The 24,332-nt window shown below is 43.7% G+C and overlaps 1 protein-coding gene across 1 annotated transcript in view; it reads left to right on the top strand.

Annotated features, from left to right (window-relative positions):
• The window catches only part of ERC2 (ELKS/RAB6-interacting/CAST family member 2), a 937,319-nt gene that overhangs the window by 836,191 nt on the left and 76,796 nt on the right, over positions 1 to 24,332 (top strand). Inside the window, exon 18 of the mRNA XM_032592316.1 lies at positions 1,263 to 1,451. The gene's annotated coding sequence lies outside the window, so the exon portion shown is untranslated. The remainder of the gene's footprint in view (positions 1 to 1,262; positions 1,452 to 24,332) is intronic.

Below are 24,332 nucleotides of genomic sequence, written 5' to 3'. Positions count from 1 at the left end.
GACATCCTTTCTTTGTCTCTAAAATAGCTGCTTGCTCTCCTTTTTAGAAGTGAGGGTTTTGTTCTTTTCGTGTTCAATCAGGGATGTTGTTTGCAGGACTTGAATTGTATGCTAATATGAAAATGTAAAGGAAAGCTACTTTGGACTGGGCTTGGTACGTTTTGGTAAAATGGCCATGTGCTTATTGCCATTTCTTAAACCATCCCCTACAATGGTCTCTTTCATAATGCAAATGCAGCTAGAACCCTGGGCAACACTCAAGCTACTAGGATTTTCACAGGGTGTTTGTTTGTTTGTTTGTTTGTTTGTTTGTTTGTTTTGTTTCCCTGCGTGGAGCCTGGTGGCAAGATTGGCTTCAGGAGCTATCTGGTTTTCCTTAGTTGCATTAGGCAAGTAGGAGGTATCATTTCTGTGGCAGCCTTTTTGACATCAAAACATCAAGGGTAAGAGGAGCAAAATGTTCCCTTTGTGATTTCCCAGGAACTTGAAGGAAAGGAAAGGGCAAAGTGAGAGAGCCTGAGGGAAGAAGCCTTGGGGCTCTCACTTTGATGATGCCAGATTTCTGCCCAGTGTTGAGTTTTGACAATCCTGAGTAAGTATGGTATCTCACTTACCTGTGATGCTGGTGTGCAGAAAACAGATTGCTGCAACTGGATCTATTCTAGAGCAGTTCAACTCTGTATTATTGGTTCGTTTTTTCTATCTTCTTATAGAACAAACTGTTTTCTAAGTTCTTTCCTGAGATCCCACCAGAAGAGGCCAAAGCATGACTGGATTGTGGGGTTTGGGGGAGCGCCTTGTGATGAGAGCAGCCCCTCAGATCAGCCATGCTCTCTCATCTCAGAATCTTGCACATGCTGCCACACCCTAGTCTTATCTGGCTAACTCCATGCCTCCTCTAGGCTCAGTGTTAAATGTCACGTCTTCCAGGAAGCCTTCCATGACCACTCACCCCAAGTCTGGGTTGGCTGCCTTTGCTTTATGCTCCATGACACCCTCTAGGTTCCTTTATCCACTGTCCTTTAATTGCTTGTCTCATTGTCCTGACAACCCAAAAGCTCCATGAGGGCAGGGCTTGTTTATATTTGTCACTGCTACATCCCCAGAGCCTGGCACAATGCTCCACGAGTGTGTTCAGAATGACCGAATGAGAAAGGAATGGTTGCTGAGTGTCCTAGGGAATTGTGGTATGTGCTGCCTGGGCTTCCCTACCCTTGCTGTTAATACCGCTTTCTTGTTGCTTATAATTTTCATTGCCCCAGATGATCCAGCTCTGTCGGAGGCACGGAGGCACAGTCAAATCTCATGCTGTACATTGATCACCTGTCCAACCTTTGCCTAGAGTGGGAGCCCCCAGTTCCTTCAAGAGATCCAACTTTACCTGTCTGTAAAGAAGAAGAGGAGGAGGGAGACAGCGGGGAGGATCCGGTGGCAGTATAACACCAGAGCAGGTCCAATGTTTACTTTTACCCTTTTGGAGGTGGGTAACTGCAAATACCATGGGGAGCTGGGTTTCAAAGAGAAACCTGTGCAGTGACCTTGGATTTGGGGGCTCACGCATACTTTATTTTTTGCTAGAGTGTAGAGGTTGCTGTTTTTGTATTTAATTCACAGCCAGACCATTCCATGATTACCCCAGCATAGAACAAAGAGCAAGGTTCATCATCCACATGATGTAAATTCTTGTTATCGGTCTCATGTTATTTGTGTCTTGCTATGTGGACAGAGAGTAGGGTTCATTCATTGGTTCCTTATTTTCATGACTATTATATTTATCAGTTGCTTTTCAAAGCCTGTGATTTTCAGCAGCCTTTCTTGTTTTGATGCTCTGGCTTTTGATGTTTTGAATCCTCCCCCAACTCCACCTTAGACCATGAGATCCTGAATAACTACCAAAGAAATGAGCTGGCCTTGAGACCACCCCCAGTGTTTAAGTATGGCCTTACACAGCCCCGGGGGTGTGTCTAACCAGCTTTTTCCCTAAGCAGAACGTGAACCTCTGACTTTATAGGCCTCGGGCAAAAGGGCTTCCTACTAAACCCCTAAGCCCCCAAGGTTGGACTGCCTGTTGTGGGTTGGGCCATGATAACAATTTCTGGGTGGATGTACATTTGCATGTGGAAAGCCATGGCTCACCTGTGGCAGGAAAGAGTAAACCCTCAGAGCCGCAGGGGTGCTTCTTGCACAGTGGTCTGTGCCGACTTCCCTCGATCTAAAGCATACTCTCTATCCTTTGGTTCTGAGTCTCTATCTCGTTTTTGTTCTTCAGTTGCATTTCTGCTTTATCATAATAAGCACCTCAATTGGAATCTTTGGGGGTTCCTTCAAGAAAGAGAGTGAGAAGGGGCACGTGGGTGGCTTAGTCAGTTAAGCATCTGACTTCGGCTCAGGTCATGATCTCATGGTTTGTGAGGTTGACCCGCATCGGGCTCTGTGCTGACAGCTCAGAGCCTGGAATCTGCTTTGGATTCTGTGTCTCCCTCTCTCTGCCCCTCCCCCACTTGTGCTCTGTCTCTCTCTATCAAAAAATAAATAAACGTATAAAAATTAAAAAAAAAAAAAGAGAGTAGGAAGAACCTCTTCTTATAGTAGGTGTGTTCAGCAATGTTGTGTTCTTTGAATCAGATGGGGATGGGCCATGGTGAGCTTTATGCCTGAATTCCAAGGAAAAGTTCAGCTTAATTTTCAGTTTTGCCTCAGATGCCTCACTACCTCACATCCTTTTCTGGATTGAGGCAGATAATTACTGCCTACACAAATAAATCACATACTTTTGTAAAAAAAAAAAAAAATTTTTTTTGGAATGACATTTGATTTGCAATTAAGCTTGGTGACGTGGTCTCTGAAGTGTCTCATCTTGTCTAATCACAATGATTTATGTCCTTTCAAAATACTTCTGCACACAGGGCTTAGTTCTCTGGTTATCATTGCATAACATGGTGCAGGGAATAACTTAAGAACAGAAAAAGACAAATTAGAATAAATGGTTGCCATTTGAGGTCAGGCTCAAACCACTGATTATTTCTGTTGTTTTGTTTGAAAAATGTTTTCATGGCCATTCGTTGACTGATTTATTCAACAAATAGGTTTAAGCACCGTCTGTCTAAGCACCCTGCCTGGACCAGCAACCTGCTTTCTGGCATCTATCACCTGGGAACTTGTTAGAAATGCAGATTCTCAGGCCCCACCCAGAACTGCTGAATCAGAAACTCTGCAGGTGGGGTCCAGAAAGCTGGGTTTGAATGGGCTTCCTGGTGATTCTGCTGCACACAGAAGTTTGAGAAGTATTGGTTTAAAACTTCTGTGAGTGTGTGAGGTGAGGGCATTTATAGGAGAATACCTATAGCCCTGTCAGCCAGGAACTTGTAATCAATTTGGGGCACAAGGCATAAATTCATTAGACAGTTTGGCAGAATGATCTTTATAATAAATGTAAATTACATCATACACTCACTTCCTAAATGCCCCCACGCAGTTCCCTTTGTGCTTGGAATAAATATAAATGCTTGGCTAGGGCCTACAAGGCCTGGCATGCACATCCCCTGCCTACCTACCCAGCCTCATCTGGGTGCCATTCCCTCATGTCCCTGGGGTTCTGCCACAGCACACTGGCCTTCTTTCTGATCCTGAAACACACCTGCTGAGTGATGTCCGCAGCAATAGAGGAAGGGAAAGGAAGAGAGAAAATTGCAAAGGTTAAGTAATAGGCTTGGTCACTGAAGTATTTTTATATACAATTCAATATTTATAAACCAGTGTTCCTGTTGGCTAATATATTCATATATTGATATTTATATGTATCTATGTGACAATACATTCATGTGATAACCTACAGTAGCAGCCTTATCTTGTAGCATAGCAAAGTCTGAAAGGAGTTGCTGAATTGTTAAGGAAACATTAAATACCGTTTAGTCTTAAGGTCATCTATTTGTACTGATTTCTGTCTCTAAGACGTGGTCCCATAGGCACAGTGCTCTGTCAGCTACTGAGAACTGAAAAAATGTGGCTGGGGGTATGAGGTGCTGAGTGTGAAAATATCTGTATGGCACCAGAACATGCCTGGAGCCCATGCATAGTTCTTACTGGCTTCACTTTAGTTTTAGGAAGGATGGTGACCATGTTCATTAGGTTTCGTCTTTGTAAAAAGTTATCTGTGAATGCCAATTGTGGTCTTTGGGGTGTTGTATTAAATGTACCATGTGATTTGGGAACAAAGCAGCTGTTTGGATTTTTATTGAATGTAAAAAAAAAGTGGTCTCTTAGGATTCTCTTTATAATGAGAAGAGGAAACACATATTTTAAATATGACTTGTTTAAAAAAACTTACTTGATTTTGAGGCAAAGGAGTTGTTAAAGATTTGGGACTCCTAGAGTGAGGAACCGATGGTTTTTGGGTGTTGTTTTTGTCTTGACTACCCACAGCTCTTTTGCAGTAACAGACTATATTATAGGCATAGCATCTCTGGTTTGGGGAATTAGTTGCTTTTTATGAGGTCTCTCGTTTGAGCTCTTCAGTAGAGAAGGGAAAGGTAGGTTTGAAGGAGCCATCAAGAAGAGTGGGAGGTGGGAAGTGCTCCTGGCAGCCTGACAGCCTTCCCTGGCCTTGTGGAGTTCTCCCTGGGGAGTGGAGGAAAGTCTCCCTACCACGTAAGTGCCCCAACTCACCAGGAAGCCCATCCTACTGGAAGACAAAACTAGGCTACCAGGGGTGACTGAGAATGCACCTGTGAACAAGACAGACACAGCCTATCCCTGCCCTCTGGGAGTCCACAGCCTGGGGGCCAGGAGATACTAGCGAATAACTAGTCAAATAAAGGTGCATTTTCATACTGTGAAAGGTGCTCTGAAGGCTAAGAGAGCCAGGAGAGCAGAGAACAAAGCAGAAGATTTCCTCTTGGGTTAGCTGGGGAGGCCTGCTCTTTGGACATGAGCTTGAAGCTGAGAGCCAAAGGATAATCAGGTGGGTATTCATGCAGGTGTCTAGCTTGGTGGCATGGTGGGGGGTTAAGAGCGAGCGTCCCTGGGGAGCTGGCACCATACCACCTCCCATACTAGCTGGGATTCTGCCCCAGAGGCCACCACAGCAGGCACATGGGCAAAAACACCCAAAGCCTGGCTGCAGAGTGAGCCCCGGGCGAGGAGCTCTTCCCCGACAGAGACAGATTTCCAAGTGTGCACTGACAGGGCTCCCATCCCTGTGCCTAAGCGTGACACCAGTACCTGGCCTCCAGTGCTTCCAGTGTTTCTCTGAGATCCCTTCTTTACGGGGCAGTCTTTGTTGGTCTCCCCCTTGAGAGCAAAGCTGCCTGTAGGGAACATTCATCATAACCTGGAAGATTCTTGTGTGACTTTTAGGGAGACATTTCAGTCATGTTCAGAGAATCTTCTTAGGTGTGGCCAGCAGCTCTGAGGAATGAGGAGCTGTCTTCACCCGCTGCCTTCTTGACCTGGAGCCATCACTACACGTATCTCATTTGTCCAAGCAGGGACAAAGGTTGAGGGCAGGTTCTTTGTTTTCTTTGGGGATGTGTGTGTGTATGTGCGTGTGCCTAACATGCTGACTTTGCCCAGATCTGGCACTCAGAAATAGCGGACACATGAGAGAAGATGTTCTGTAAATCGAAATGTCCTTGTAATACTGAAGCTTGATTTGAGGAGTGTGAAATCAAAGTGATATCTGTTTCATTCATTTATTCATTCACCCACCCAAAAGCAGTTACTGAGGTCTTACTGTTTCACTGTGCAGCCAAAACACAATGCCCAGCACATGGTCAGTCAGTCCGCAGTCCATACTGATGATTACAGAGGAAAGACAAAACTAACTCTGCCTCCTGAATCTCTTTGTGTTCTGGTCCCACTGAGTTCTGTAGCTGTTCATCCCTCGCCTGTCATTTAGGAGTGACAGTGCAGACTACCAGGCTCTGAGCACATCTGCTCCTCTTCAGAGAGGCAGAACTCTCCCATAGGAGGGAACTCATGGCATGAGCTCTGACTTGTAGAGTGCCTAAGCACAGCTCACTGACTGTCTGCACAAAGCCTGGGAGCACAAAATGACAGAGGGCAGTTAAACTTCAGGGTGGTCTGAGTGGCTTTTAAAAAAATTAACAAATTAATAAAGACAGCTCTTTGGAGCATCTGAGTTTCTGCTTGCTGAAAAAAGCCTCGCCTGTTTTCTGAGGAGACAGAGGTTTCCTTTGATTGAAACAAAGGGACCATTTCTGCAGACCTGAAAAATTAGGGGCTAGGGTCCCAAACAGAGCCTATAAGCCAATTCTGCTCAGGTGGCTGTTGGGATGACCCACACAGGGTCCCCCCCCCCCCCGCCCCCGCCAAACCTGCAAATACAACATATAATCCAGATTTCTGGATCTGGTGGGGGGGAATCAGATGATCCAGCAACACAGGGCCATATTCCCACAGATTGCTACAGCAGTCCCCTCTCATCCCAGCCTGCCAAGTTTACTGGTCACTGATGTCTTGCTTCCAGTGGGCTCATATCCGTCATTCACATTACCTTCCTGGTCCCTGTCAGCACAGTGTGCAGCCCCGATGAGGACATGCAGTGGAGGGCCTTGTGGTGGGCTCATAGTTGTGAGCAGCAGCATGGATGACGCCCAGATCTGCCCCTCCAGTAAGCTGTCCAGAGGCCACATGGCACCACCTTGTCAATGTCAATGGATCACCACCCAACCTGAGCTTCTCATAAGAACACAGTGGGCACTCACCCAGGCCCCACCTCATGGATTCTGACTCATTTGCTCCAGGCTAAGTGGGGCTCTGGGATCAGGTCTACCCAGGCAGCTTTGGAAGGCCTGCTCATGACCCATGCACAGACCACCTGCTCTCTCGGCAGGTGCTTACTCTCATCAGCACCTTTATAAGCCCCTATCTCCTTCCTGAATTAATTCGGAGCATTACAGGGACACCTGGGTGGCTCAGTCGGTTAAGCGTCTGCCTTTGGCTCAGGTCATGATTACGAAACTCACGGTTCGTAAGTTTGAGCCCCACCTCAGGCTCTCTGCTGTGTGCACAGAGCCCGCTTCAGATCTTCTGTCTCCCCCTCTCTCTGCCCTTCCCCCACTTGTGCACACGCTCCCTCGTTCTCTCTCTCTCTCTCTCTCTCTCTCTCTCTTTCTCAAAAATAAATAAATAAATAAAAACTTAAGGATCACAAACCACTGTCATAAACATGGATTCAAAGCCAGAGCACACATGTCCAAAGTGGCTCTCAAAAGGGCTATAACGTGGGGCGCCTGGGTGGCTCAGTCGGTTAAGCGTCTGACTTCAGCCAGGTCACGATCTCGCGGTCCGGGAGTTCGAGCCCCGCGTCAGGCTCTGGGCTGATGGCTCAGAGCCTGGAGCCTGTTTCCGATTCTGTGTCTCCCTCTCTCTCTGCCCCTCCCCCGTTCATGCTCTGTCTCTCTCTGTCCCAAAAATAAATAAACGTTGAAAAAAAAAATTAAAAAAAAAAAAAAAGGGCTATAACGTCAAAAACAAAAATGTTTTAGTTTGAAATCCCAGGTATATCAACAAAAACTGGGACTTGGGTGGGGAACATGGTAGACACAGATGCCTGCCTTGTCTTGTGCATAACTGTGGGAGGTCTCTCTATGTCTGGTGGTTCCTGAGGCAGGCCCGATGTGTGCTTCTTAAAGGCAGCCTGCTATTTTCTTACTAGATGCTTGTGGGTTGTTTTTTCTTTATGTAGACAAGCCAGTAATTTTGCTAACCTATATCTGGTATTTGCTTTCTTTATATTCCTGGTGTTTACTAAGCTCTTTTATCTTGCTGTGTACCTTTTCCATCTGCATAAATGTATTGCTTCTTTTCTTAGTTTTAGCCTTCTCTTCTGGAGCATCTGTTAGCCTCAGGTTCTTCACTATTTAATGCCCATGTCCCTCATCTTGTTGCATCTCCCCATTCTGGGGTAACCTTGCAAGTTGAGGCTTTGTTTCACTGACAGTATTTTCTGCAATGGTGATTCATGTCTTAGTTGCTTCTAATGACAGCTGTGAGTCCCTTATTGCATTTTTATGGGGTGGTAGGTGGTAGAATTCTCTTTCCATTTTCCATCTTAGCTATGGCCCTCTGCCTCAGGGCCCCATATGAGCTTCTCGACTCATAGGGAAACTGAGGCCCAGAGAAGGATGTATTTACCAAAGGTTATATGGCCGTTTCCTGGTGGAGGTGAGAGTCGAACTCATGTTTCCTACCAGCTCAGTGTCCTTTTTGTCTCCAACATTCCACTTGCAAGATTGACTTGGAGGTGCAAAATAAATAATTAGGTAGGTAATCAACCTAACCAAATGTCATAACTATTAAGTGTGAGTATTCCCACAAAAATTACCTACCCCATATTCAGTTCTCTTCCTCTACAGAATAGCTTGCCTCAATGAGCAAATTTCAGTAGAGAAAGCTAGAACGTAGGGAAAGTTGAAACCAGTGGTTTTCAGTCGGGGGCACTTTTGCCCCCATCCCTAACCCCAGCAGACATTTGGCAATGTCCAGAGACATTTTTAGTGATCACAAACTCAGGTTGTATGTGAGGAGAGTGCTATTGGCATCTAATGGGTAGAGGCCCACTATGCACCGAATAGCCTCGACAACAAAGACTTGTCCTGCCCAAAATATCAATAGTGCTGATGTTTAAAAACCCTGGTTTAAAGGGAACAAAGTCTACATTTTATATCAGTGAAATACAGTGTACCTATGGACTAAAGCCCCTTGGGAGTCCTCAACCATACACACACACACACACACACACACACACACACACACACACGCACACACACACGAGTCAACCCTGGACCAGAATAGAATGCCTCATAAATATATATGTGACAGTTTCTGACATATATAGATACTATTGTGACTTCTAAAATAATAATTCACTTACAAATTTACTGAATTCCTAGTAGCTTTTTGTTGCCAGGTGTTTTTCTGAATCAAAAAATAAGAGAAATAAAATCACTGAAGAGGAAGGCTGTGCAACATTTTTTATCTTTAAAAGGAGTGCTCATCTAAATTATGCAGCCCCTGTCTTCCATGATAAATTTGAAGTTCGGTTGTGCCCTTTGTCAAGTAGCTCCCAATCTGAAGAAAAATCCTTAATGTCTGATGGCTTTTCCCAGTGGCTACAATGTTGGAGAAGATCTGGCAAACAGATGTTTATGGTGGAAATTTTCCATTCTAGAATAGTTCCTTCTGAGCCAGGAGGAGCGTTAGGTCAGAGGAGAATGTGCCAGACAATATGCCCCTTTGTTAATCAATGCTGTCACCTTGGCTACCCCTCCAGCAGCCTCATCTTCCTGAAATCTTCAGTAAAAAGGCCGTTCAACCAATACATGTGGCATCAGCCAGGAGTTTTCTAGCTCTGCTCTAACAACTAGCAACGACAACAAGGAATGAATTTAGTCAGATTCAAAGGAACCTTAAGACTCATTCTGTAACAATGTCGCATTTCTGAAAGAGCTCCTGAAGGCAGATTATCAAAAGCCAGTTTCTTGAGCAAAACTCTTGAACAATTAATGCAAAGTAATCAAGTTGACTATGCAAGGGTCTGAAAGCTTAGCAACATTTATTAAGTATGCTGGGACACATACTATATATTCAGTGCTCTGTTGGAGTAATTTAATTAGTCTTCATAATAACCTCTGATTTTAAGTACTGATATTATGACCATTTCATAGATATGGAAACTGAGGCTTAGGCCCACTAAGTGACTTGTCCAAGGTCACACAAACTGTTGGGCTAATAATACAGCCAACACTGCTGATTTTGAGTCAATAAGCTATCCCTTGTTAAACTGGAAAATTCAGTCCTTGTAGAGACATGCAGTTATTATAAGAAGTGATTTGAGTCCATTTTAATAGAATTGGCAAAGGATAGTATCTGTATAATAATAACAGAAACACCAAGTTTGTTGAAAAAGGTATTTCCAGGTTATCTCCTCTGTCCTCATTTGCAGCCTCCACACACGATAGGGTGTGATACAGAAGTGACTTGAAGGGGATCAGAGGGATGCTCACAGTCAAGAATCAGGCACTTCCATTAACAACATGTGGCCCTAAGCAGGTCACTTGGCTTCTCAAGGGTTCAGACTTCTTCTGGCACACAAGGGAGGTGATAGGTTATTCAGCGACCATTTATTTGGTGCCTATTATGTACACAGATATGATGACAAGCTCGCTGTCTCTTACTGAGACAAACATACAAATAATCCTAATGTAATGCGATCTGTTCTAGAGGAGAGATCTGTACTCTAGGAGAGGCTGTGAGTGTTGCAGGCCACCAGGGCAGTCTGTGTTTACTGAGTGCCTACTATGTATCAGGCTCCATTCCAGAAGCAAGAGATTGCAAATGTATTCCATTTTAGTTGGGGGCTAGGGTGGGGTGAGAAGAGATAGTAAACCAGTAAACAAACAACAGAGTTATCTCCAACACCAGTTAATTACACAAAGAAAATACAACAGAGCAATATAATAGAGTGACAGGGGGTGGAAGGTGCTACTCCACCTAAGGTAATCAGAGAGGGCTTCTCTGAGGAGGTGACAGTAAGAAAAGCCTTGGAAAATGAGAAAATTTTTCTAGGCAAAGAATTGGGTGAAATAGCCTTGATGTGTAATGTTCTAAGATGTCAATATTTTTTCAATGGAGAAGTTCAGATGTCAAGCATGTGATATCACTTCTTAAGATTTTTGGAGACTTTTCAATGGCTTAGATGAAGCTTATAAATTATGAAACTGAAATCTTGTATATTCCTATTAATGTTTTAGCTGTTTAACTGTTCAGTTTCTGGGAGAGAAGCATTCAAATACAATGATTATGGATTTGGTCATTTCTGTTAGTAATTCTGTCAGTTTTTGTTTTCTCTATTTCTAGGCTATGCTCTTAACTGTATTCAATTTCTTTATCTAATATTATAGCTTCCTGATGGGTTGTTCTTGTTACCATTAGTATCTCCATTTATCACTATTAATGCTTTTATCTTTAAATTTTATTTTGTCTGATAATATTGCTATAGCAGCATTATTTTGGTTAATTTGCGTGAGTGTATGCCTTTCCTATCCTTTTATTTTCAGCTTTTGTGTGTCACTGGTCCATTTTATAAGCAACATAAAGCTGGTTTTTATTTTTAAATCTAGCATCTCTGTCTTTCAATGGGTGAATTTAAGCTATTTATATTTATTGCGACTAAAGATTTGTCTTCTTATTTTGTTTCTTGTTCTGTTATCACAGGTGGGTTTTTTTTTCCTCTTTGCTTCCTTTTTTTCTCCTTTACTGCCCAATTTGAATTGACTGTGCTTTCTTTATTTCTTTTTACTTTATCCTCTACTGGTTTCGAAGTTACATATTCTATTTCTCTTCTCTTAGTGGTTTGGATAGTATCTAAAGAAGAATTTGGCAAACATTCAGAGATTCTTAATGCGTTACATTGTATTGGTTTAACAGCTTTCTCTGGTATCCTGACTCCCCAGTGGCCAGGTCTTTAATGGGGAAGGGTGTAAATGAAAGTGCAGAGCATGGTCACTGTGATGATTATATCTTCGAGTGTGGATTTCCAGCTTGCCTTTGCCAAGACCTGTGCCGTATTGCCTGAGGGTTCTGGTACTTGACAAACTGTAAAACCCTCATGGGTTATGGGTAACATAGCAGCTTCTAAGCAAGGAGTCACTTGGTTTCTTCTGTTGCCCTTCTCCTTTTCTGCATTTGAGCTCTTGTAAGTGATGATAAACGTTAAATAGCTCCTGTAAAACTGTTGAATTGTCAGTTTTTAAACTGCATAAAACACTGACATTTTCATTAGATCCCAGTCCTGAGGAATGTCCGGCTTTCATCATAACGGATTTGTTTACTTCTGCAGAGAGTCTTAATGTGCTGCCTATGGGAGAGATCTTACTGTCACCTGCTCTTAAATGGGAAAGTCTTTGTTCAGCCAAAGATTTTTGGAAAAGGATTTGCAAGAGGGCTTTTTCACCTCCCCCTCTCCTTCTCCTGCCATTTCAGAAAAGGGTAAGGGATGGGAATAGAGTCTTTGAAGAACTTTGGGATTGGACAGGAAAAATTTCAATGTAAAATAATCCTGCAAAGTCCATTAGGAGACACAATGTTGGAAAGATGCTATTAAACCACTATTTAGTTTCAATGTATCCTGTTAAAGATAAGCAAATTATATCTATGTCTTTTTGACCTCAATCCTTTGCTCTACATTTAAACAGATATCTTGATTTTAGATTAATAAACTCTTTTGTGTATATTAGTAGAGAAAACATTTTAAACTGCCGGGTCCTTCTAAGCAAATAAGAAAGGAGAGAGCTTTTATCTTCTGATCATTGCATTAGATTTTCAACATTTTTTTTTTTGCAGAAGATGCCAAACTCTAGGAACAAATGTAGAGTCATCTCCATTTAACAAGCTGGAAAATGTGCGTGCTGAAAGACAGTCTTGTCTTAATATGACCAGGGCTTGAGAATGTTAACTTTCCTGGAATCAACATGTTTGCAACTTATGGCAAAGTTTCTTGCTTATTTTTTAAAAGAACTCCCTCTTCTGCATTAGCTTGTTGAATATGACATTGGCAGGTTTATCTTCTCTCACATTTCAAGAGAGGGAGCCTGGCATGAGTCAGGCAGATTAGCATTTAAATTCTCCTCCTAGGACATGCTAACTGTGTAATCATGGATGAATTACTGAACCTTTCTGAGCTTTGGATTTCTCATCTATAAAACTGAAATATCAATAACTGACTTTTCACAATTCATATGATCCTTATATAAGAGAATATATGTGAAGTCCTCAGCGCAGAACTTGGTGTATATAGTAAGGGACCGTTAAGTGACATTTGATAATGATGATACTAATTGTTGTGGGGAGAATAGTCATAAAGATTGTGGTAGTGGTAAGGATGTTAATGATGATGATGGTGGTGGTGGTGGTGGTGGTGATAACTGGATGTTCTGAGTCCCCTGAGAAAGGCTGAAAGAAGATATCACATAATGAAAGAATCTGTGAAAAGGCAGAAGTATCTATTACTACTTGACCCATATTCCCCCAGCTTCTACGTGGGCACTTTCTGTCACCAGGAGGTCCTTTCTTAATAAAATTCTGTTATAGACAGCAGACCACAAAAGCCTAGTTCGTTCATGCAGTTCTGTTTTCAGACCTGGATTTGTCTTAGAAAAAAACAAGAAATGTTACTCTGAGTGATTTGATCCTGTTGGTATCCATCTCCTTCCTAAGCTCGTTCCTTGGCTTCTGTGACATTGGATATTTTGGAGTTCTTTTTCAGTCTCCTTGAACATTTCTCTGTCATCTCTTTGCCAACTTCTCTTTCTGTGGTCATTTGGATACCTGAGTGTGGAACTCAGAGAAGGTGGTGCAGGAGTATGAAGGGCCTATAGTGAGATTGGGACAGAATATGAGTGTAGTGTCACAGGAGCAGAGAGTAGGGACAGTTCCAGGTTGAGGGGAAAGGAACATATGTTTTAATATCAGAGAAATGGTGAGGATGAGGAAGGCTGGGCAAAACCATTTCTTTTGACAATGGAAGTTGGCATTGGACACAAAATCACTGGGATGGTGAAAGAAGAAAAGTAAAGGAATATCTTAGAGATAAGGAGGTGGAGACCATAGAAATGGAAGAAACACAGAGGAGGTTGCACAGTGGAAAGACTTTTTTTTTCGGTAGGAGAGAATCAGGCCTATTTGTAGACCCAAGAGGAGAGAGCCAGAGGAAGCTGAGCATGAAGATGTAAAAGCAGGAGGATTCAGGTATTTTGTCCTGCAGGAAATGGGAGAGGTAGGAGCAGGAGTTCACTGGTCCATAAAACCATCTGCCACATCCCCCGTGAGCAGACAGGGGATATCACTAGGTGAGAAAAAGTATAACCTGTGACATATCTGTTGAATGACCTTGACTTTCTCTTAAAGAAGGTAAGGTCTCGAAGAGAGTGAGAGATGTTTACAGGCATGAATTTCTGGGGAGAGAGTTTAAAAAGTAACACTGTCTGAAGTAGAATAAGAAGTCAACTGGTGATAATTATAAAAACTTGCCAAGGAGCCCCATGGAGGGGAGGAGTTGTGTGATTCTGGATCTTACCATCCTGTTCTCACCCTGGTTTCTGTCCCTGGGATCTTCTGTGGACTGTAAGCATCCTGGAATCCCAAGGGTGGCCCTTGATGCTCCCACTCCTCACAGTGGGGTCCTCCCTTTGCCTCTTCCCATGCCCAGCCCTGCCCCCAGGTGATTATCACATAGAAATGAACCAAGGGACTGATTTGCACCAAGGTAAGGAAGATTGCAAAGGTGTAATGCCTCATTCCACCCAGGAATTAGTGTGACAGGTAGTCAAATGGAAGGAATGCAGAATCAGGAGTCAAAGGCATGGCATGTAGTTCCAGGTCTAGTTGATTTACCTGCTATTATGCCCTTCTATAGCACAGAATGTCATGTCATTCTTGCCTGCCATTGCAACAGCAGCATGTTATCTAGCACCTGGCCTACAGTAGGGGCTTGTAGAATTTATTTGACTAGGTTAATGGATGAAGATATGAAAGATCTTCAAACATCCCATCACCCTGTTCAAATATGAGGGGCTGTTATTTTGATGTGCATTTTAACAAGCAAAATACCCCAAGAATGACTCTCTAATAATAGAATGTCAGCTACTACTGGTAGGCAGGTGAAACAAAATACTTTCAGCAGAGCTGGGTGGAGGCTTTCAAGAATTGCTCAGATTTAACTACTTTCATGTTGACATCTATTGGTTTGGCTTATAGAAAATTAGCTCCTATCTCTTCAGTAATCTGGTCCAAGGTCATTTTTCATTCTTGCTGTTAAATATATATATGTGTGTGTGTGTGTGTGTGTGTGTGTGTGTGTGTGTGTATACATATATATACACACATACATATATATATACACATATATATATGTATACACACACACACACACACACACACTTTGTCATTATAGAAAAGAAGCTAAGGTTCCACAAAGGCAAAGAGAGGTGAAAATGGTTCTAAATAAAGAAGCAGAGCCTCCTTCTCAACCCACTCTTTCTACCCTCCCCCCACCACACACACACAAATAAGATCTTTCTCTACCTTTCCCCAGGACTCCACCACCATGAAGAAATCAATTGTCAGCCAAATCCCAAAAGACTAAAAGAAAAATATCTCTTCAGAAGGAGAGGGCAGATGGAGGAGATGGAATCATCAATAAAGGCTGAAGGGATTGGCCTAGAGAGTGTGGAATCCAAGAGGGTGTTTATTTTCAAAACAAAAGCTTACTGATCATGTACTTTTCAACAGATGAGAAAAATGGAATGAGCAAAGCTTGTGCCTGGGCTTGGGGACATGCCCGCAGTGGCCTGAGCTACTGAGTCAGCAAGAGCGGCTTTTGTTCTCTTTGCTCCAGGAAGGCTGCATCTGGTCTGGTAGCCCTTCCCATTTCTCTAGGTCACATAGAATCCCAACTTCCTGCCCTGCCCGCACATTGGAACAGCCCAGGAAACTCTCACCAGCTATCCTTTGGCATACAGCCTGGCATGATTGAAAAGATGTCCATCACATCTTTTGGCTGGCATCTTTGGGGGCACTGCTCTTTTCCACAAATGTTTCTTACAAAAAGCCTTTTGAGACAGGGAAGTTTTTCTTTAAGAGCTATGTGTCAGAGCATTAGACAGACATGATTGGGTTTAAAATCTGCCTCAGCCACTTGCACATTGTGTGACCTCATGCAACTGAGTTTTCTGAGCCTCAGTTTCCTGGTTCATAAAGTGGGATAAATCAGACTTGCCTCACAGGGTGTGGTAAGGATGAAGGTAATGGAGATTAGATGCTTGATAAGAGGGTCTGGGAAAGAGAAAGAAGTCAGTGGTGGGCAGTGAACTTGGCTGGAGAGACCCCTAGGCCCCAAGACTTGTGCTTATTTCCTGTCGTGGATGTTTGGTTTGGGCCTTGGTCGGTTGCTTTTTCAAACAGAACCACACACATGCTTATGTTTTGAGTGCTCATTCTCTTTGTAAATAGCTCCTGGCCTGTGTGAGTAACAACGTCTTCCAGGCCCTGCTTGCGCTCTGGGTCTTCATGTCCGCACCTGGAAAACAAAGGGTGCAAACTCGATTCTGATTAATTTGAACCAGCTTTGGGGTGCCATTCCAGCCTTGGTGTCTGCGAACTCTCTACTAAGCTTTCTGTACCAGAGACTCCCCCTCCCACTCACAGTGCTGGGTCCCACAAAGATGGAACTGAGGTCATACGTGAGATAATGAAAAAAACATTCTTGTTCATGTTTCCCAACTACTCCAGAATTAATTATGTGCACGTGAAAATCAACCACAATGCTACCGCTTAACGATGCAAAGTAGGAAGTCAGTGTTCTGCATCCACTTTCTTTTGGCAGTTTCATCACACCCCCCAGATGTTGACAGTTTGGTGTATGTCCTTCCTATTTTTTTCCCCTGAGCTTATAACACATATTCCTATTTACATGGATACATGCATATGTATGTAAATGTTGTAGAATTGTGGCCTGCAATTTGCATTTTGGGGTCATTGCAGTTTGTTTAATACTATATCAAGCGCATCCTCGCAGGTCAGTATAAATAAATCTATCTTCTGTGTTTAATGCACCATTTGCATTGTTCACTAATTGTTCTATTGTTCACAACATAGAAAAGCCATAGTTAGGGGCACCTGAGTGGCTCAGACGGTTAAGCATCTGACTCTCAGTTTTGGCTCGGGTCATGATCTCATGGTTTCTGGGTTGTGTTGGGCTCTGCGCTAACAGTGCGGAGCCTACCTGGGATTCTCTCTCTCTCTCTCTCTCTCTCTCTCTCTCTCTCTGCCCCTTCTGCTTTCTCTCTCAAAATAAATAAACTTTAAAAACAAGAAAGGAAAAAGAAAAACTGTATTCTGATGGGCAATAGGTTGTTTCTAGTTATGTTTTGTTTTGAGTGGGGGGTGGGTTGGTGCTACCAAGAAGACTGCAGCAAACATACTGCATAAACTGCTGTCTCTTCCTGTGCTTTTATTTCTGCAGAATCAACTTCTCGAAGTGTGACTTCTGAGTCAGAGGGTATACCCTCTTTAAATTTTAATAAAGCCTTCCAGATTGGCTTCCACAATGTTTGACAGGACCCTATAAACCCATGAGGAAAGCATCCATTTCCTCATAATCTTACCAGCTTTGGATATGATCAGCCTCTTTTCCCGAGTCTGATGAGTGGAAAATCGTCTCAGTTTTAAATTTTTTTTCTTAGATTTAGTTTATTTCCATTTGTTCATTGGTCATTTTTGTCTTGAGAATTGCCCATTTGTATCCTTGGCCCGTTTTTTGAGTGAAATTGTCATCTTTAAAAAATATTGTCTTAAAATTGCAATTAGTAAACAATCGAACAAGCCAATAAAGTGATTCTTATAAGGTCCTCTGAAAATGTAAGACTTCCCAAGGCTGTTGGGAGAACAAGGGCTTCGTTCTCCCAGAGAGGAGAGGAGATGGGTGAGTGGCAGCTAGTATAACTCCTTCGGTGTTCTGTGCGGTTCACGGGCATTTTCTCTCACATGTATTATTGCCCCCATATGCTCCCAGTGCAGTTCCGGGAGGTAGTCTGTGCTCTGGATGACCTTCTGGCTGTCAGACCTTCAACTTGCCCCTGACTGATGAGGCTTGCTTCTTGGGCTTGACCTGAGAATTCTGCTTGCCTGTCTCCTGCTGAGACTGTTGCCTGACAACCTTCCAATGCCCTCCACACACTACCCCTCCCAAATCCTCCACCCATGAGCTCTGCACACTTCCTGGGGGCCTGGGAACTCATGTATAACCTGCTTCAGTGCTATCTGAAAGATTCCTCATGGAGTTCTTTGGTAATGGTATTTTTATTCTTACTGATAAAGTATTAGTTACTGTTTATTGAGGAGTTATCATTTGCAATGCCAATGCTTATGGTGTCGCGCAAGTTGCCCATTACACAACTCTGGGGGCACCATTCATTGCATAGTCATTGTAGATTTGCAGAAGTATTTTTATCAGAAGGCAGTCAAGTATCTTGAAGAAGGGTGCTTTTTTAAGTAATTTGTAAAATAGAATCTTAGGTATAAAATACAATCACCATAATTGCAAGCAGAGGCTTAACCATGTGCCAGGCATTGTGCTATGTGCTCTGAACTCATTATTTTTCTTTAATGTTTTATTATTAAATTTTGGGAGAGAGAGAGAGAGAGCTGAGGAGGGGCAGAGAGAGAGGGAGACAGAGAATCCAAAGCAGGCTCCAGGCTCTGAGCTGTCAGCACAGAGCCTGACATGGGGCTCGAACTCACAAACCATGAGATTATGACCTGAGCTGAAGTCAGACACTTAACCCACTGAACCACCCAGTCACCTCACATTATTTTTTTTAATCATTCCAATAGCCTGATGAGATTGGTGATACTGTCCCCCACCTTTAAAGCTGTGGAAACTGAGTCTCAGAGAGGTTAAGTTGCTTGCTCAAGTCACATAGCTAGTACGTGAATTCAAACTCATGTCCAGCTGACCCCAAAGCCCTCGCTTAACTTTTGCACTGCTCTTCCTCTGTGTTGGGATCCAGTTACCCCCAAAGGGTCCTCCAGAGTACCCCAGGTTATGGTACAACCTCTGGGTTCAGTTAGCCTGTCCACCATGGTCTTCCTAAAACATTCTAGGAGGGCTGTGTGGCCAGTAGGCAGTACTCCTGCATCCAGGAGGAACTTGAAACTACCCAAGGGACCCTCATTATCCAGCAGTGTCTTTCTGTGAACTAAAACCAAAGCATCAGAGAACAGCTCCTGCTCCATAGGAATCTGATCAGAAAATCAGCATCCCTGGATCTCATGTGGGAAGGGAGAATCCCACTTTTTTGCTGTACGCTTTTCCCAAGCCAGGGTTCCCTGATCTCTGTCCCAGGATCGGTTTTCTTTGACCACACTCAAAGTACAGTATGGGTAACTGTAACACAGAGGTGCTAAGAGTGAGAGCCACCATTTCCCATCTTCTGAGTCTGGTGCTGATGGATGGGGACCAGGTGAAAGGGTTTTTCTGGAATTGATTCATCAGGCCAAGGGGATTTCGCTCGTGCTCTCTGCTTTCACTTCTGAGGTTCATGTGTCTTTTTAACATTCCGTCGGCTTACTGGGGCCTGAGTCGAAAGCCATCTTTAGGATCCATTTGTTCTGATTCAATTGCTGAGACTTTATGAGGTTGTTCCCTCTCTTGGAAAAATGCTCCAAATGGCTTGCATGACTGATGCACTCCACAGCACCCTGATTGATGGGGAGGAGGCCCTGGCTGGAGGACTGTTCCTGGAAGGAGGGGCTAGGGTCTGTGAATACCATTACAGCTGGGCCCGGAAGCAAGGATGTCTGCCCTTGACGCCACCCAGCTTGGAACCTTCGGCTGATTCCTTGGGGAAAACGGCCAAGGAAACAGCCTTGACATTTGCACCAGCCTCAGGTTGTGAGTAAGGAGTCAGGAGCTCTGGGTTCAGCGTAGGGATGTGTACCAGTTTTTTAGTCACTTGGGTACCTTCTCTGTGACTTCAAATCATGTGTCTGGTCAGTGAAAAAAGATGTTTTTGTAGTTTTGAAGGCAATGATATTGACTTTTTAAGAACTCTGGAGCCAGGCACAGCTGGTTGCTATTACCAACCTATCACTTGCTGTCAGGTTGACCCTCAGTGGTTTCCCTCTCCAGGTCCGGATTCCTGTCTGTGAAATGGGATTGATAAAACCTGTTTTATAAGGTCAGTGCTAGTATTACATGGGACAATTAATGGAATAATATCTGTGAATAGCTTAGCCCAACGCCTGGCAATAGAAACCACTGAACAGTATTATCAGCAGCTCAGCAGACAAGATAAGTAACACTCTACACCACAGGGAACGTGCGTTGCCCTGACTGCTGGTGTGGATTTTACAACCACTTTGGAGTGCAACTCGGCAATATCTAGTCAAGTTTAAGTTAGATATTCACCATGACATAGCAATTCGACCTCTAGATATACACCCCAGGGAACTGCTTGAATCTGTGTACGAGAGAACATGTGCAGTTAGCATCCTTGAAGCTTTGTAATGGCAAAAAGCTGGATACAATCCAAATATTCATCAATAGGCGTTCTGGTATATTATGCAATAGCATACATCATAGCATTACAATGCACTTGAACCAATTACATTGACATGGATAAATTGCAAAAACATAATGTTGACTGAAAGAAGCGTGTTTAATAGTGATAAATGTGGTATGATAACATTTAAAATTTTCAGACTTGAGATTTATTCTACATTTATTAGTGAATGAATATGTAGAGCACAACAGTATTAAACATTTAACAAACACGCACCAAAATAACACTCTCCAACTTCAGTTCAGTGTTTACTTCAGTCACACTAGGAAATCAAGGATGGGGGCTTAAATTAAAGGAAATGATTTGAATGAAATATGGCAAAATGTTAAGATTTATTTATTCTACTAGATGGTGGGCATATAAATGTTTTAAATATAATTTTCAATTTTGATTAAAAATATACAATCTTTTTTTGAGAACAGTTAGAACTAATATTAGTTTTAAATGCACTTTTTAAAAAAGTAATAATGGCTAAATAGGTGACCGACTCAGTCACCAACTCTGTTTGTGAATGCAGAGTGAGGAAATGTCCACCAGGTAAGATGCTTTTCATAATAGTTGCATTTTTTGGCTGTCTTGGTCAAATGCAGTAACATAAGCTTACACTTTAGTTATAAATCTTTTCCCAGAGTACCATTGGACCTATGAATAGTGTTTCTCCAGGCATCATGGCTGGAATTCACCTTCATGCTGGTCTACGATGGTTTGGAATTAACGTTGAAAATGCAGGGGAAGACCCCCAGTCCAAAAGCCACTGCACATATTGCTTTCCCTGGCTCTCCAGAGCTTCTTTGGGGCATTTAAATGCCAACATCATCCTCCTGCATCTGAGGAAAGTTTGCGGGTGTCTGCTCTTCTCCTCTTATAAACATGTTATTCTCCTGTTTTAGAATAGGGTCCCATCCACCGAATCTGCTCTCTTTTGGGAAGTGTCAGCCCTCTCTGCCACTTGGTTTTGTCTTGGTTCTTGCCCTACCCACTCTTCCCCCCACCCCCATAATCACTGTTCTTTCTCTGGCCCAGGGTCGTCTTGGGTGCACCAGTGCCCTGGATGTCAGGCCTGCTGCCAGCATCTCTGTGTGAACCAGGGCACAGCCTGGGGGCTCCCACACTCCCCTTTGGGAAGCCCTGCTCTCAAACGCTGCCCTTTCCAAAGCTTCCTTGAGCCTCCCTCCCACGTCTACAGGCTGAGAAGAAGGATTTTCTTTTCTTGTTTTCAGTCTGGTTTTTTGATTTTCGTTCTGCGGTTCTGCTCTGCCTTGCTTTGTTTATCAGCATCAAAGCTGAAACCAGCTGTGTTTGTTTGTGGATCTTTCATTTCCATGAAACCTGCGGATTTTTCTAGGTCATTCTGTGTTCTTAATAATCAAGAAGGTGGTTCACATGGCCACAAAGGAAAGACTGGGGTCAGAAAAACCGCAAACCCACAGAGACCCCTCAGTAGCCCTACCCTTGGCCCGGATGACTGGGAATAACAATTAAACATACTGATACGGTTTGGTGTTTTGTTATCTTCCAGGGTGAAGTCCCCAGTGAGCTCTAACAAGAGAATTCAAGTGGAAATCTTACTTATTATCTTAAGCAATACCCTATGACAAAGATCTCATTTTTTAAATGAGATCTAGCGGTTATAGGAGTAAGGGGGGTATACTGGGGAATTGTCTTCAAAATTTAGGACCTTTGGTTGGATGATTACGGGCCTATCAGCTCCCTGAGGTTACAACTGTCGAGCTGCTTTGCTGGAAGAGCATTTGACTGAATGAAGCCCCAGGTCAGTGGCAGTAAAGCCTAGCCATTTAAGGGGTCACTTGATACCCGAGGACAGTTTTCTTTTGCAAAAACCCTGAGCCTTAACACAGGAGAAACAGGAGACCCCATGAAGGCCCCTTTTAGAAATGTAGTCCTAAAACTGTTACCTCATCTTGCCAAGTGCTGCCTGGTTGACAGCACAAATAGACCATAGTGGTGGCTGTTTATTTCAGAACAAACCAGAGAACCTGAGCTGAATAGACAGCGGCACTTAAATTTCAGAATAAACGGGGGAACTCAAATAACCAAATCTCAGGCACCCCAGCAGGAGTAGGAGTCAGCACGGAAGGCCCCAGTTTCTGCCCGAGCTCCTCCCCGCCAAGTGGACTGACATACATCAGGCTCCCGAAACAGCAAAGACAAGACCGTATTTGGATTTGTAACACCCCGGGCATTTTGCAGGCAAGTCTGGTTCTCGTTGTCCACTGACTTGGCAATAAAACCAGGGCCTCTGCTCAGTTTGAGACAAGCCATTCATTTGGACACCAACCTCTCTGGGTGGGGATGCCTGAACGTTACCTGGGTGATTCCAGTTTGCAGGTGGAGATCCCCTGCCAATCTTCCTAGTTCAGTAAGGAACTGCCCCTCTCTGTTTTATGTTATCCTTCCCGCGTACATCTTTCTCTCCACACTCTGCTTTGGGGGTCTCCTGAAAAAGGCAGCGTTAGCAGAGGGATGTAGGCCATGGCTGCTTCTCCTCACCAGAGCGGGATGCACAGCTGTAAAGAGCAAGGTCATAAATAGCCCATTTAAATGACATGTGAAAGCGAGAGGGGAGTCTTTGGCCTATGCAAAGTCTGCCCAGTGCCTCCAAGTCTCCATATTAAATGGAGTGAGTGGGAAGGAAAGAAATGTGTGGTTTCAAAGCCCTCATCTAATTGAGGGGAATTGCCTTTCCTCTGAGTCTCAGTGAGGCAGGGGTAGAGCCAAGAACCAAGGCCACACCTGGCATGAATGGCTAGTAGTAATCCTAGCCATCTTTAGAGAGCATCGATATAAAGCAGGCTTGGCTCTGAGGGCTTCCTGACTATTAACTCACTGAGTCCTTATCAGAACTCCAGGGGGTGGGTGCTGTCATTGGTTCCATTTTGCAGATGTGGGAGCTGAGTCTGTGGGAGGTTAAGTGTACCTTGCCCTGGGTGGCCCACAACTAGGCACACAACAAGGTAGCAGGCCTAAACTTAAAACCCAGGTCACCTGGTTCCAGAGCTTTATCGGTAGGCTTTATCGGTAGCTTTATCGGTAGGCTCCTCTTATCGGTAGGCTACATGGTGGGGCCTCTGAAGCTCCCATTACTGCTACCAATAATGGCTGTCTACTAAGTGCTTTCCCTGTGCGAGGCACAGTTAAAGAGACGCTTTCTCTACATTCTCTAAGAAAACTAAGGCTTGGGTAAGTTGGGTGACTTACTTAGAGTTGCATAACTCATATGTGGAGGAGTCGAAATTCTATCCCAGGAAGTCTTGGGAAGTTGGACTCCTGAGCCCTGTGCCCGTGTTGGGGAAGTGGGGTAGAGACTGAAGTATGGTCAGACTTGCTGGCAAGGACTCCCGCGTGGCCCTCTGCTGCCATTTGAGGACCACAGTGGGAGAAGCAGCTCAGTGAGCCCTTGGATACTCAGAGGAGCCCAGATTTCTCATGGCCCCCAGTTTCCACCAGCCCATGTGTCTGATAGTAGCTGACTTGGAATTGCCCTCAGTAAACTATTAGGGAAGCTGGTATCGCCCAGTGCCTTCTCGTCGTCTTCCCTGAGTGAGTGAATGAATGAATGAATGAGTGCTTCCACATTGGAAACTAGCCAGGAGTTAACATTTCCCATGTGATTTCTCTAGATTCATACTCACTAATGCAAAGAGACTAAAGGACGGTTTTTGGTGGGTAAGAATGTTATTTTGCTTTGACTCTAAAGACTGGGTAACCTAAAGGAAAGGACTCAAGTTCTCTCTCTCTCTGGCAGAATAGCTTGCAGAATAGCTGTACCATCATGTACTGGTCTACATAGCATAACAACAACTCTGAGGATATCCCAATAATGATACTGGTACAATAACTAGTTAGTACTTACTCTATTCAGTCTCAGTTGATATTTTTGCAATAAACCTTTATTAGTCCCACCTTGCCAGATGATAAAACTGAAGCTCACAAGATTACATAACCTGTGAAAGACCACTCAGCTGGCAGGTGTTGAGTTAGAATTCAAACTCAGGACTTTGCTTCTGAAGGCCCCTAATCTTATCCACCATGAGGTACATTGAGTCAATTAAGTCCAGGGAAACAGGCTCAGAGATGCTAGATGTTCTTCCAAGGCCCTTAGCTGGTTTGTAACAGAGTCTACATTTGGACTCAGGCCACCTGTGTCATCCTGTCTGTTTTAACAAA

This window comes from Lynx canadensis, chromosome A2, assembly GCF_007474595.2.
Source record: "Lynx canadensis isolate LIC74 chromosome A2, mLynCan4.pri.v2, whole genome shotgun sequence".
In the NCBI taxonomy this organism is placed as follows: domain Eukaryota; kingdom Metazoa; phylum Chordata; class Mammalia; order Carnivora; family Felidae; genus Lynx; species Lynx canadensis.
This window is presented reverse-complemented; position numbering and strand designations above follow the sequence as displayed.